Raw genomic sequence first — 15875 nt, 5'->3', positions numbered from 1 at the left:
ATTTCTTTGCTGCAAAATAAGGGTTTAAAACGCCCCCCTGCGGTATATACTTCGACCATCATTGTGGATCTCTCCCTTAATATTTTAGTGCCCTCTTGCCCATCTTATACAATCTCCTTTGCTTTGACCTGTTATCGAAGAAAGAAAAAGCAACAACTCACTTCCATCCTTATCGGTGCTTCGTCCTCTCTTCAGAAGATCCAGAATCTATTAATATGTAAATATTTTTTACATTTTAAAAGCCAATGAGAGTGAAAGACTCACCTAATGCAGACCAAATCTACCTACAGGTGCAAACAGAGTAATTTCACAGATCATGTTTGCAGGATCTGGGCGGGCACAGCATTTTTCCACATTTAGAAAAATATATATTTTTTTAAGTAAGTAAGTTTAAGTATTTCACTGTCAAACTCTGAATATAGCTCATTCTGTTCAAATATGAAACCTTTTTTTTAAATTTCAGGTTATATTAATTCATGCAATTTTGCAGTGTTTGAGACATAAACACAACAAAAGATCATTTTGATTTGACAAGTCAGGGTAAACAACATACAGTCCTGTGAAAAAGGAAGTTGTCAAAGCACTCTGTAACCATCATCATCATCATCATCATCGTGGTGCATTCCTGTGAAACACTAAATACTCCCTATGGGGTTGTAGAACCACTGTTAGCAGCAACAACCAATGTAATCACTTTCTGTATGACTTCATCAGTCTCTCACTTTGTTGTGGGTGAAATTTGTCTCATTCTTCTCCACAGTGCTGCTTCAGTTCATTGAGGTTTGTGGTATTCGTTTATACACAGCTCTCTTAACCACCTAGTCTGGGCCATTGCAACATCTTGATTATTATTTTTTTCAGCCATTCTCTTGTATATTTGCTGCTGTGCCTGGGATCATTGTCCTGTTGCGTGATTTAGTATCAGCCAAGCTTTAGCTGTTTGACTGATGGCCTCACATTTTACTTTGGCTTCAAGGTATCCAGGTGCTGTGGCTGCAAAACAAACCCAAATCATCACCTCTCTACATAGCGAAACATCTCCTCTTTTGTCTCGTCTGTCTAAAGGACATTTGGGATGAATTTGCTTGGATGTTCCTGGGAAGATCGTAGCATCATGTTAACACACATCTAAATGCTCCAGAGCAATAAAACTGCCAGAAATTCTGCATTTATGCTTACACTTGCTGAAGATAAATGAATCAAATGCATTTGATGAGCAGAACCTGGTTGTTACCTATCCCTTTTGCTTTGGAACCAGTAAGGGTGTACTTGTCCCCACAGCAGTAGTCGTCTTAGATACAGCTGTTTGTACAGCTGCAGCTCTTCTAAACCCAAAATAAAACAATTCTCCTCTCCAAATTTGTAATGCACCCACTTCATCAGGTCTTAAGGTAATAAGCAGGCATATCAAGCAAAATGCAATCACCATGAGGAGATGTAAATCTAGTTTTCTCTGGTAATTACACTGTTTCTTTTTAGTCTAGCACCTGGATTTGCCCGTTTCAATCCCAAACCCGACTGCCAGCTCTTGCACTGCTTCTGGTCATAACAGGAAGCTACTTTCAATTCCTCCACCTGTGACCATAAACTGGGAGTAACTGGTTCTAGGAAATAAATAGACCAATATTTAAAAGACACACTTCACCTCCATTTGCCCTTCTTCTGCCAGCAGAATGTAAACTCCCTAACAAACAGATGAGGGCAGCATTGCTTTTTACGCAAACAACTCGGTCTCTGTCCAGCATATCCTCTAAAGACTGCAGCAGCACTCTTGGCCTCAAAATCACTATGATCAGGATTCAAAGCCATTGCTATCAAGTCTTTGAATATAACAAAAAAGGAACCCATGCTTGTATAAACCAAGAGTAACATCCTCATCCTCAGCTTCTTTCTCTAGTGACATTTTAGTAATCCTTCTCATCTGTTTATCTCTTTGTCCTTCACATTACTGCCATTCTATTAGGCTTTATATATGTCTTTTAAAGCTTAATGTGCATCCTCTGTTTATAGTAAAATGGCTTTTATAGAGATTACCACCTGCTGTGGACAGCTTGAGGTGCTGAGGATATATTTCTGGCTGCACGCCAACGCCAACACTATTAGGCATATCTTCAGCAGATGGCCATGGCGGGCTATCAGCTCTAAATAGCTGGTATTCACGCACAGCCTGTAACTCTGCAGCAACACACTCTCACCACAGGTATCTCAGGGGAGGTTATGAATTAGCAGCCATTCTAAGGTCCGTCTGAAATCTGAGGTTTTGAATTCGCCGCACCCTTTTCTGCAGCTGCACACTAACATCATTTCCCACCACAGAGCCTTTGTTGTTCTGACCCACAGCAATTTCGCCTTGGAGGATAATGGCGCTTGCTTGACTTGCATTATTTCTTTACCTGTGTTATTCATGCAGACTTCTCAATGCAAATAGGAGGGTATAGTGGTAAAGGGTGTATTTATGTCGCCATGTCTTCTCTGAGAGTCTGACTGGAGAAAAGAGAGGAAGAAAGATAGAAAACTTGGGAAAATATTTAATCAGTATTCTCCCAGTGATGAGCTGTGATTGGTGCAAATACACCTGCTGGGGCACCTTTTTGTTTTTAAACTTAACTTTAATTGCACCAAATGTATTTTTGGTATTTGGCTCAAAAGAACCTGCCATCGATAATATGTGAAGTATGGCTGTGGAGAAGCACACAAGGTCCCTCCGAGCACTTTTCACTCATGGTCAAATAGTGCATCATGGCCAAAATCTAAGGTACTAAAGCACAATCATCACTAGAGCCAAAATCACAGCCTGCCTCAATCAGCCTTGGCAGCAATCAGCGAGGGTTAAGTGAAGCAGCTTCTGTAGTTATCTGACTTCAAAGTGAGCTTCTCAGAAGCACCACGCTGCTGAGGGCTCAGCTACTTTGTCTGTGGCTGCAGTTACCAGCTGCTTATTTCATATTCACTTACTTCAGAACTGCATATTGGTTTAACAGACATCAGCGCAGCGACGTAACTGGTGACACCTTGTGGTTTGTCAACTCCCTTTTTTGAGACCCAGATGGTGTTTTGGCCTTCGCCTTTTTGGTTTTGAAGAATGAGACCTTACAAGCGAAGGGCGGGCCTCACTGAGAAAAAGGCACCGCACCCTCATATCTTCCTGAAATGCAGAAGAAAAAATGTTTTTATATTTCATTGTTAGATTATTTAAGTATTGCCTTTGAAAGAAACATGCTACAGCGTCAATTGAAAAACAAATAGAATAGTTATCTATTTTTTATCTTCTGTCCCTGGTAATGGACATCAGGTCCTGTTTTATTACAGAATAAAGTGATGTTATGGATATTTTTCTTTTTTCTGTGAATTTCTAGACATTTTTCTAGTCATGAACATTAAAACATTTAGATGAAGAGAACACTCTCCATTCTCCACATCTAACACTCAACTAAACCTGGGTTGCTAGGTAATGGATGTATGACAGAGGGTGGAAGACAGGATTTTTCTCAGCACGGTGCAAGTGGAGTAATACTTAGAGGGTCAGACAGTGGAGCAGGAAGGTGAAAGCTTGGAGGAGGACATTTCCAGCTTTTAAGAAGCCTAAGCTGGGAGAAAATGATGTCACCTAAGTACATTATGGGTAAGCAGCATAGTGTAAACCAGGGTAATGAAGTGTTGGGATTTTGATTACTCAGCAGCCTGTGAAGGAAATCATCCGTCCATGGTGTCAGCAGAATGATGTGGCATGTTGCACTGTGCTTATGAGAGGACTCACCATCCAGAAGGGCTTGTTCCAACCTTATCAAAGACATCAAGTGCATTTGTTACTTTGATGGACTGCCTAATCTTAAAGAATCTGTCCTGACTTATTGAATCGGCTATAACCTGGAACTACTAAATTTGGATCATAGGTTATCTGAGTCATGCCGCGAACACTGATGTGCTGAAGGATGTTTTCTAAAACTTGGTTGCTTATTTCCTGTTTGATGTAATCAGAGGAGCAGCTGTCTCTGTGGTTTGTTGCCAGTGTTGTCCTGATTTCATGTTTCATGCAAAAAAGAAAACCCCAACCTCATTTAAATGTAATTGATAAAGACAGCAGATAATGCACTTTTAACATATATGTTATTAATTATAGAAATCAACAGAATAAAAGAAGAAATTACATTTTAAACTGAAGTGTGTTTTTGTGCGTGTGTGTGAATTCAAGTGAAAAGGCTCCTTCTTCCCTTTCTAGAAATTGTATTGCCTAAAATCTTCAGAGCCCTGCATTAAAAAAAGAAAAATCTTATAACATGCCACCTAAAAAGCTGGTATATCCTCCTTTGTGCTTTCATCTTCCTGCTCTAATGTCTGTTCTTCCTCCACCACATCTGACAGCCACCGACTCTCCTTCCACAATTTTGAGTAAAATCCCTGCTATCTCATTGTGCCCTGTGCTTGCTCAAGTATGTGCACGGATTGAAACTGTAAGGTAGTAAATCCTGCTGTCCACTACAAAGGAAACCGAATAAAAGTTTTGTTTAGCTACAGAACCATAATATCTGCAAAAAATAACCCTCATCATTTCGAAAAGAAAGTCCCTGTGCTCTGTTAGCCCAACTCACATAAATGTGGCAGCAATAGAAAAAGAAGGTGCAAGATGTCCTCTTGAGAGTACAACAGGACTTTTTCATGTTTGTGGCTGTAATGTGACAAAATGTGGGAAAGTTCAAGGGGGCCGAATACTTTTGCAAGCCACTGTATATTGGTTAATCCAACGAGCACTGTCAAGCAAATCCTTTTTATGCAAACAGAAACTACGAATTTCAGTCAATCACAATCACTAAAGAGTAAGATATATTGTCAAACCTTCAGCACCACTTATTAAGATGAGTGACTGTTTGCATATATTTGCATATATTTGTTTTGACCCTGTGTGCTTTAGAAAAAGTCCAAGATAAATTCAAACTTGTTCTCCCAGTTCTTATTAAAGATGTCTGATGTACAGTCACATATAAACAGGAAAAAACACAGTTCCAAAATGATCGTGACATTCATGCCCACGACGAGCGTATGTAAACGTCGTAATAGCAGCTTGTCACTGTCATCGTAGCTACGTCCTTATCTGGCCTTGCTTTGTCTTCAGTTATCATTCTAAATCTGACAATAATTTACAAATTGAACAAATTACTGGTTTATTAAATAAACCAATAAACGAGCATGTGAGGTCACAAGATCATAACTAATGCATTCATTTAGGGTATAAATAAAAATAAATGGGTCATTTTCCCAGAGATTTCTTCTATTATCAAATAAGTCGCCTCCTATTGGCCATTCAAAGAAATTACCTTCCCTTTCCAGACCTGAAGACTTCCTGCAGCTTTCATATATATATATATATATTCTGTGATGACAGTAGAGCTCTGCTTCTCTCGGTGGATTAAAATTAATAAGACATTAGCTCTGGAATAATTCCATTGGATAACACACTTCGTTTCCGAATGGTTTGTGAAATGAGCTGTATCTGGTTGTTCTCATTTATCTCTGGAGCCACTCTTGGCACTTGCTTTACTGTCACATCTATAAGTTGGTCTGTCTGTGTCTGCCTTTTGTTGTTACTCAGAGATCCTCAATTATTAGGGTGGCTGTGGCTACAATAGCTTGCCATCACCAGTGTGTGAATGTGTGTGTGTATGGGTGGATGACTGGATGTGTAAAGTGCTTTGGGGTCCTTAGGGACTAACAAAGCGCTATACAAATACAGGCCATTTACCATATTTATTTATTTCAGTGTTAGTGCATGGATGATTGACTTCTTTACCTTACTGATGAATGCAGCGACTAATCTTCTCTGAGTTCCCTTCAGTTATTGACTCAACCAGTGGAAGTGAATCTCTGGTATGACAGCAGCACAAGTAAGACACAAGGTGTGACAATAAATTGTCACCTCGTGTGACAGTACACTGATGTACAAAATTGGCTCGAATAATCAAAGTTAACATGAAGCAGGCCAGCGATTTAACATGTTACAGTTTACCTATACACAGATTCCTGCAAAAGCTCAGAAAACAATGTGTAATCTTTGACTCTGGATGATAACTAAACATCTGTAGTGATGCAAAGCTGATGTCATCAATAACTTTGTCATGTAGACCAAAAATTAATAACATAAAATCTCAGTTAGAAACTGACAGCATTTGACAGACATGAGCAGTCAGGATGATCACGAAAAGGTGCTCGCTGTTGCATTAAAGGAGTGTAGCACTCATTATTTTTACACTTTAAGTGATAGGAAATGCTGATGCTTCCTGGAAATCGAAGTATGTAAGATGCTATTTACAGTCTTCAAAGTCAAAGATCCCCCACAAAGCTGGGGCAACTAGTAGAATCAACTATATCTTCTTTTTTTTTCTTAAATCAAGACTTAAGAGAATGTGTAGAGGCTAAAGCGACTTCAGCGTACCTCCCTCCATTCTTGAATTCAGTTCAGCTGGCGACAACACAGACAGGCATCAAAATGGTGACATATTGGCCCTTTCTCCATCTGAAATGTTCACAAAAATGGTTTTCTTGACTCCCCTTTAGCTCAAAAGTCAGGCCAAATATGGCAGAATGAGTAACTGATGAAGGATAAATGATGGCATGAGATGAATGCACTCCAGGTCATATTGTGGACTTGCTTTATGCCCATCTGGCACATGCTGACATGAGCTAACCCTCTCAGCTGTGAGAGCAGATAAAAACCACACGAGTCTGCAGTTAAAATCATTGATGAGTGCTAATTCTGTTATTAACTGCCTTAAAAGCCTTGTGCTACTTTGGGATTAGTTAGGCATCTCTAATCTTTAATGCATTCCTGTCATATGCTTTTATCTCTTATAGCAATGTTTTAATTAATGTTTAATGTCTATGCGGCATTTTTTTTTTACAAGCTTTCATATTATTCTCTGTGCAGAATAAAACAAATGTTGTTTATTCACAGGTTGCTACGTGCGTTATCATGATCTTCACACCACCTGACATGTTAACTTAAAGTACACTCCAGAGATGACCTGTCATACACTATTAAAATAACACGCTGTCTTTCTGCTGCTGGCTAGAACTGTGCTTCTAGAGGTAGAAAATCCATCTGCCCACCTGGAAAAAAAGCAACCTGTCAGGGCAGGAAATAAATCCCTCTGGCACAAGCACTGTGCCTCTTCCCCTAACGGTTCGCTCTTCTCCATCCAGCCTCTGTGGAGCAGTCAGTCTGCTTGCTTTTCTGTCTGAGGCGAGGCTTTGTTCTGGGTGACAGAGCTGGGTGTCAGAGATAGAGGATCTCGTTAGGGAGTCAGAGGGGGAGAGCGATGGTGGCGCTCTTTGCAATCTCTGGAGTATGGATGGTTCAGCAGGCAAGGATGAGGGGGTCTCAATATGTATGAGAGTGTGCAGGAGAGCCACACTGAGAGCAACAACTGCCCTTAGATGTCAGCATCCGAAATACCCATGTCACTGCAGGATCGACTCTCGGTGGCAGAATGACAAGTGCTTCTGCAAGACGATTTGGGAGGTCAGGATGTGTGTTTTTCCCCTCAGGTGACAAGATAGAGGACAGAGAGCTGTGTTTGGCTGCCCTTAACATGTCCACGAACACCTCCACGAAATGAAGAAAATCAGACTAAAACATATGCAGAAAATGAGCTTTACAGACCCCTTGACTTCATACGAATATTTTGCCTTTGTCTCTGTTGAGGTTTTAGTGGAGAGGTTTCACACAGGAGACAATAAACAAATAATGACACTTTTAAAACTATAACAACAACGACTCCCTGTTTATATTGTTCACCTATTTACATGCAAACTGCATAATGTACAGAAATCAGCTGCACTGTCATCATTATATTCAGCGTTCAACAATTCTAAATACAATATATGAGACAATTTTACATGCATTGGTAGCGTTTTCTGGCTTTGCATTTCTTTTTCTGTCCCTGATGCTTTTTTCTTAATACAGCGGTTTCGTAGTTCAGCCACACTCATACATGACAATACCTATGCATTAAAACCATTTTGCACAATTTACAGTAAGGTTGCCTCTTTAAGGTGTTATTGCTCCACCCAGCCCTTTTCTTCTGTGTGGTTGTTGACTGTGCTGCAGATACTATAAACACTTCCTGCTATCATACTGCTGCTGATATGATCTTTCTGAATAAGCTGCCCCACAAACTGTGAGTTAACTGAGTGAACTTGCATGGTACCCGTACAGGGAATTGTAGATGATTAATTTTACTGAATAACTGAGGTGTAAATACAATAGTGAAGAGTGTGTGTGCATCTTCCTCGTGACATTTTGCCTAAAGCGGCGCTCATGATTTATTCAGTTTGCATTCTCGTCTGCCTGTTGTGTTTCTTCCAATCACAAAGAATTTCACAAAGATGCTCCCTCCATGAATGTCTGGACAAAATAGATAATGTGCTATGTTGCCGTGTAAATGCTGTACCATTTGTCTTCTGTCTTTGCATCTGACTGATGGTCTTGCTGGTATCTTTGATTGTGTTAAACACTGTCATATTTGTTTGCTCGTCAGTAACATATCCCCTTGGATAACAGTCATGCATTATGTACCAGCTTCATGTACCAGCATGTCAGGTCCTGCACCAGCTTGAAGAAATGAGCAGAGTCAATAGGTGAGTGAATGATCTGGCGAGAAAGACAGGGGACCAAAATAATTGGGTCTCCGTTGAGGGACAGCTATTACGATGGCCCTCCCTGAGGCAGTTCTTGCTATTTCACTTATTATTGCACTTCCACATTGGCCTGTGTTGTTCAGAGGCGTGGGTGAGCGAGCCACTAGTTCTGTCAAATGCACACAGTGATGACTCAGGAACCGTGAGCTGCTCATTATTTCCTTCACCCACCAAGAAATGACTGGCTGGTGACTTGTTTTGGTTACTTTGGTAATACACAGATGGGTACAAAATAAAATTAGAGCACCTTATAACCTGATTAAATATAAGACAATCCTACTGGATGACAACCTTTGATTTTGTGCGCTCGCCTGAAGGCGCTTGCCTTTAGCTGCTTTTCTAGATATTATAAAGATTTTCCAATGCAGGGTGATGATTTTGTGACAAGGGAAACTAAATCACACACTTGGTGGAGGTCTTTACACAGCTCAAGTAGGGATGGCTTTGTTTTTAAGGGTGGGTGTATCATTTGAAATCCATTAATAGTAACACCCAAGGAAAGCCCCCTGGTATCACCAACAAGTCAGTAATCAGATCTGTCACCGTGTTTCATGTATAGTCAGAGTTTGATCCAACTGTAAATAATGCCCTGAGGTGATTTGTATAATATACAATGTAGGGAGAAAAGAGGAGCTGCTCAGCCATAGAAAACTATCCCATGAAGCTCCCAGTATACAGTTATACAGAACCAGCAAACAAACTTTTACACACTATGCACCTCAGCAGTCCTTGACTCCCACTCTGACACTTATTTCTGGTTTCAAAATACTTCCACGTTGCATTACAGTTTCACTCGATTGGTTTGGCTCATTTCTTGAAACCGAGATGACATTCTCAAAACCATAAGGTCATTTGGCCAAACAGTCTTACAGTCCTGCCCAACATTATAGCTCACTAGCAAAATCAAATATCTTTCCCCAAACTCTTCGTCCATGCTTCAAAAGCAGATTCCTTTCCCATATAAAAGGTCAGTACAGTCAAAATAGCACAGATCCTTCTCAATTGCCTTGGCACATGTGCATTCATTTAGTGCTTTTGTCAAAATAACCTGGATGGTTTAGCACAACACCATGGATCCCCTGCAAAAGCTCATATCTCTCCCAAAAGAGTTTATCCATGTGTCAAAACTAAATATCCTTCTCATATAAATAGTCAATGCCCCCAAAATGCATTATACCTTTGGCATTGTTTAAGCACTGCAAGTCAAAACGCTTAGACGTTTTGTCACTGAAGCACAGGTCTAGCAACAGAATACCACTATGAATAAAACTAAAAGATTTTACAGTAAAATCAGCCTCCAATAAACCACTCATACTCAAGGAAACTGTAAACATTTTCATTCGTACAAAGAAATGTTAACATTAGAGAACATACTGTGAAAAGAAAACATATACAGGATTCTGTAAATGTGAACAGTTATAAACACAAACAAAAAACAAAAAAAACAAAAAAAACTCTAGCCTACCATACTGTGAATAAAGTTTCAGAACTATAGTACAGTAATATTTTCAGTGGTCGCCATTGTCACCCTCTCTTTCCTGGCCACCATCCTCATCCCCCTGGCCATCGACGCGCTGCTCTCTGTCAGGCCATAAATTCTCATCCACATCGCAACGGATATTTTCCCTTGCGATGCAGCGAGGGAAGAAACGGCGTGTGTGTCCTCACATGCAGCATCCATTGCATGCAGCAGGGCCCTCTGGTCTTGAGCCTGATGCTCATACACCCTCCACCTCCAAGCTGAAAAAAACTCCTCAATTGGATTTAGGAAAGGAGAGTAAGGTGGAAGAAACTCCATTAGCATCCGGGGATGGGTGGTGAACCAGGTTCTGATGCGTGGGCTGCGGTGGAAGTTCACATTATCCCACACAATGACATAATGTGGTAGCTGAGGTCCTTCTTCACCTCTCTCATTTTCTGGGATCAGATCAGTATATAGGTGGTCCAAAAAATTGAGGAGCTTTTGTGTATTGTAGGGTCCTAAACTGGGAATGTGTGTGGCCACACCTCTTTCTGATATAGCGGCACACATTGTTATATTTGCTCCTCGCTGGCCTGGGACATCCACAGTGGCTCGGTGGCCAATGATGTTACGGCCACGCCTTCGACCTTTGGCCAGGTTGAAGCCAGCTTCATCAACGAACACTAGGATGTGAGGGGTTTCGTTGCCTTCTAATGCCATTATTCTCTACAATAGAATAGAAATAAATCTAATCAGTCAAGTAGAGACAGATACTGCAGGGAGGATCTAAAGTACTGTAAAAACAGGGAGTGGAGAACTGAAGACAATTTCTAGGCAAAATGCTCTAGTCACACAAAGCTGGATTCTGAAGGTAAAAAGGATAACGCAAAACAAAAAAACAGTGGTAACCATGTCTTACTGTAATAGTGTTACAATGATAGACAATCAGTAGTTGACTTACATGCACATACTGGTACCGCAGCCCTTTCACTCCGTCAGAGTTTCTTTCAAATGGTAACCTGTAAATCTGTTTCATGGTCATCTGATGTTTCTTCAATACCCGGTCTATTGTGGAGATGCTGATAGAGTTTATATTTTGGAACATTACATTGTCTAGCAGGATTGCATTACGAATCTGTCTCAGTGTGATGGAATTATTTGCAATGACCATGTTGCATATTTCTCGTTCTTGTTGTTCATTTAGAAGTTTTCTTCTGCCACCCACTTGAGGCTGTCGTCCAATCCTAGACATACAAGTCAAAGGTCAACACTGTAAATTTGTTACAAAATGAGTTACCAATGTAATTTTACTGCTGTTTTATGGTACTAAAAGTGTGATGCACTGCACAGTGACTGGAATACTATTCACAGTATTTTCTCCATTTTTTTTTCTTTGTCATTTTTTATAGTATCATATAACATCACATGAAGATATTACAGTACTCTAGGCCTACACACACACCAACACTGAATAGTTCAATAGCATAGTTCTGTACCTGTTTTCCCTGCAAAAGGTTTGGATGATGGAGGAGACTGTAGACCGAGGCACATTAGGCTGCACTCGGCGACCTGCCTCTGCCATTGTGAGGCGATGGTTTATAACGTGGTCAATAAGGGTGGCCCGGATTTCATCTGGGACATCATGGTGCCTCCGTGCTCCTCGGCCTCTTCCCCCTATTCCTCCACGCATTCTCACTCCTCCTCTTCCTCTTCTTCTTCCTCCTCTTCCTCGAGCAGGAAGTTGCTGTTGTACTTGGCGAGGTGCTTCCATGTTCACACTGCAAATGAAACTGGCCCCGGGCCAAGCTCTGTCTATATACTTTTGGCAGCAGTCATAATCATAGACAACACCTGTCAGGTATCTAAACAACCTGTTTGATTGGTTAGTTCTAATTTCACCTGATTGATTGTCAAGTACTGTCATAACTTTATCAAATGTTCCAAGATATTCTTTCATGGTATTATATCTTTGACTAATTTTGACAGTTGAACAGACAATTGTGCATATGATGACTTACACAATGAAACCATGCTGATATGTTTTGGAGTGAGTGACCATTTCACTGAAAAATCAACTAATCAGTTTAGATCGCCAAGATCTATTTATTTGGAAAATGTGCTAAATGTGGGCTCATTGTGCTAACTGTAGCTACTTGTACATAATCATTTGAAAAGAAGCACAGAGTCACTTGAGACATGTACTAAAGCATTTGCAATTTGATAAAACCAATGAAAAATGACATTCTGTTGTGAACAATTGCAAGGTGGTTTGGAGATTTGTCCATGTTATTTTGAGAATGTCATCTCGGTTTCAAGAAATGAGCCAAACCAATCGAGAAAAACTGTAATACCAGTTACAGATGATTGTGGAACATCTAGAAGGCAAGACGTTTCGCAAACTGACCTGTTGCATCAGCAGCATCCTATTACAGCATCTCTCTCAAGTTTAGTAAGTTCTTTAAAATCACCCATTCTTTCATAAATGTTGGTAAAAGCAGACCGTATGACTGGCTGCACCACAAAGGTTAAGAGGTGCGGCCCAATATTTTGTCTGTGTATTGTTTGCTCTGCAGAAAACGAAATAAAGTAAATAAATCAACATATGGATAGTTGGCTCACTGCAGAGAAGGCTGTAATTTGTTTTCTTTTCTGAACCCCAGAAAATAAAACCAGATGACTTTTATTGTTAAGCGTTATTAAGTTTATCCATCGTTTCTTTTGTCAAAAATTCATTAACTTGTATCTGATTGCATGGTTATTAGACTCATCAGAATCTGTGAAAATGTGTCATTTGCCATGTAGATAAAATAGGTTTATTTCACTTTAACACGCTCTTTGACATCTCAAAGAAATGTACACATCACTGCCTCCTTCATATGACAGAGTGATCAGTCTGTGTTGACGGCAGGTGGAATCTGAGCAACCGAGGCATTCAGCGCCAACGAGTCTCATAAATCACTGTGGGCCCATATGGTAATCATTCTAGGATCCCATCTGGAGGCTGATTTCATCATATTAAACAAAAACAAACAGCCAGCGGCATCTTCCTTTCCATCCATTTCCCGCCAGCTTCGCATTTTAAAGTCCTGCAGTTTGGAATCAGAGCGCCAGAGCTTCATTTTCTGCACACTTCGTAGCACAAACAGACTTGAACCCAGCTGCAAACTGAAGAAAGTTTAGCATTAGAACTTGCAAGTGATTACTTAGCCGACCTTTAGTGAAAACAATTTATATTGTGTCACATATCGATTAGAATAGTGTGACTTATATACTCTTGCAATTTGAGTAGAACAATGTTGTGACACAGAGATTACAAGCATCATTACTGGGAAGAAAACAGTTTCTAACTGAGCAGCATACAGAATTCTTTGTAATCTGCTAAACAAAAGATTTCTGACAGAGTGGGGTGGTGAGGGACAAATCTAGTAATTTTAGTTTGGTCTGCGTATCAGTTTTGGTTAATTTAGTTGTAGCTGTGATACCCAAAAAGATGCACCTTTGCCCCTGTAAGCTAACAAGCTGGTTAAGGCTTCAGTCACACAGACCTAGAGCTTACTGGTGACCACAGTTACCTGCTACTATTTTACCTGTTTGTGATTAATTTGACTGCCAGCAGACACCCAGCAAATATGCATTTGTTCAGACCAGAGGTTACCAGACCAATGCCAACTGGTGACAAAAATCCCCCCAAAATAACAGGAAAGTTGATGAAGGAGGCACCACTTTTTTGTGTGAAGGGAGGCTTTTAGCCTTGTTTTTGGATAGAGACAGTGTAGCTAGACAGCAAAGTGGGGAGAGAGAAGGGAAGACATGCATGACAGGGCCACGGATCAGACTTAAACTCAGGCCGTACGTCATATAGCCACCTGCTCTTCCACTGAACTAAACTGGCACCCAGCAGTGCAGTGTTGAGGATTTTTTTTGGACTAAATTGTGCATTAGACATAATTATGGATGTAAGTAAACTGTATACTGATGTTATGATCATTTTCCAGTGTGACCCATAGTGAAAATAACCCAAAGTCCTTCATTTAGAGATTAAAACAAACAAAAAACAGCATCTATATCGCCATAAGCATGTTCTGTTGTCACCGAATATATGGTGATGAAATACAAAATGACACTTTCCTGAAGCTGTTTATGGGTCTGATGGTCCACTTCTGGTCACACAGAGACTGACCTGCCAAGTGGCATCAGCTTGGCTTGAAAGGTGTATTTTTCTCTTAAAACAAAGAGGTCAAAGCAACAGGTCAGTAAAGTGGAAGCAGGCTTTTCTTTTCATGCATTTTGAGCTTTTTTCTCTGTTTGTGCTGAAGGTTCTATAGTCTCTTGTCTTAAGGACAGACAGCTGTGTGAGTTCTTCTTTTGGTCTGAATGAACAAGAGGCTTTTAATGGAAAGATTTACCTCTGGGTCTTGTTGGTCTGTCTGTGCACACTACAGTTGGTAAGCTGCCAGCTGTAATCCTCCTGAGGGCGATCTCCATGTATGAAGATGTTTATCTTCATAAACCACAGAGGAAAGAAAAACAATCGCATGTGGAGCTTCTTTTGACGTCAACTCAGTTTATTTTAAAGGGCTGTGGATCATTTCCACTTTCATGACTGGTGTAGCTATATAAACCAAAATCAATAAAGTATGATGAGATTTAGCTTGTCTGGACTAATTACATCAGTTTAAATAATAAAAATACAAGTTTACATGCACTGTCACAGGAAGTTTACTGAACTCGATTGATTTTGATGACTTCTTCTTTTCTCTGTGCACAGTATGATTTTAATTTATAGACCTCTTTATAAAATAAATGACAAAAGGAGGAAGATGAAGAAAAAGCCATAGAAGAGTTTGAAGGGTGTAATGAAAATCAAAATACTTCCAGAAACATTAAATCATCATCAGTACTCAATTTGAAAATCATAGCCAACTGCACACAATAAAATAAGTACATTTGAACAAAAGATCAAACAAGTGTCATATTTAAAAATAATATTTATCTTAATGGGTTTTTCATTAGTCCAAAGGAAGAAGAACTAATCTATTATTTTTTCAGACGGGTAACCAGTGGGTTTTATTCTAGGTCCAGATTTACTAATGCTCTGTAACAGTGCAATACATTTGCTCTGCATTAAAACGCTGCTGTTGGGTTTACTAAAAGGGAAACTGGACAAGATGAGGACAAAAGTAGATGCGTATGACTTACAAAACGATCTCCAGCAGATGAATAGTGTCTGAAAGTCATGTCCTTAAGAAATGGGAGAAAAAGACCAGAAACAGGACCTGATGTGGCGCTTCAGTTGATCCATGTTGAAGTTATGGACTAGTATCCAACTAACCTGTTATTCTCTTTTGTGCTTCACAACATGAAGCAGTGTGTGATCATCTTTACACCACAAAAAGCAGCCAGCATAAAAAATGAGCTTTAAATGTCCTTCAAGAGGCCTGAAGAAGTATTCCTGAAGACTACTTAAAGAAATTACAAAAAAGAATACATTTCACACCAAATACTCTTTTTTTCCTTATATGCTGTATTTCCATTTATGTTTGCATGAGTATTAATACATTGCTGTACCTATTTCCTGTATTCTGAGTAAAATATATAAAATAAAAAAGAAATACATGAGGTGGTTGAAGACTGTATTTTTGGAATTTCCTTTTTGGATGTATATTTGTCAAAGATTCCTTTTCAGAGCACAAATTATTTAAATGACTCATACAGCTGTGAT

This window comes from Simochromis diagramma, unplaced genomic scaffold, assembly GCF_900408965.1.
Source record: "Simochromis diagramma unplaced genomic scaffold, fSimDia1.1 OVJJ01000822.1, whole genome shotgun sequence".
Taxonomy (NCBI): Eukaryota; Metazoa; Chordata; class Actinopteri; order Cichliformes; family Cichlidae; genus Simochromis; species Simochromis diagramma.
Note: the sequence above shows the minus strand (reverse complement) of the source record.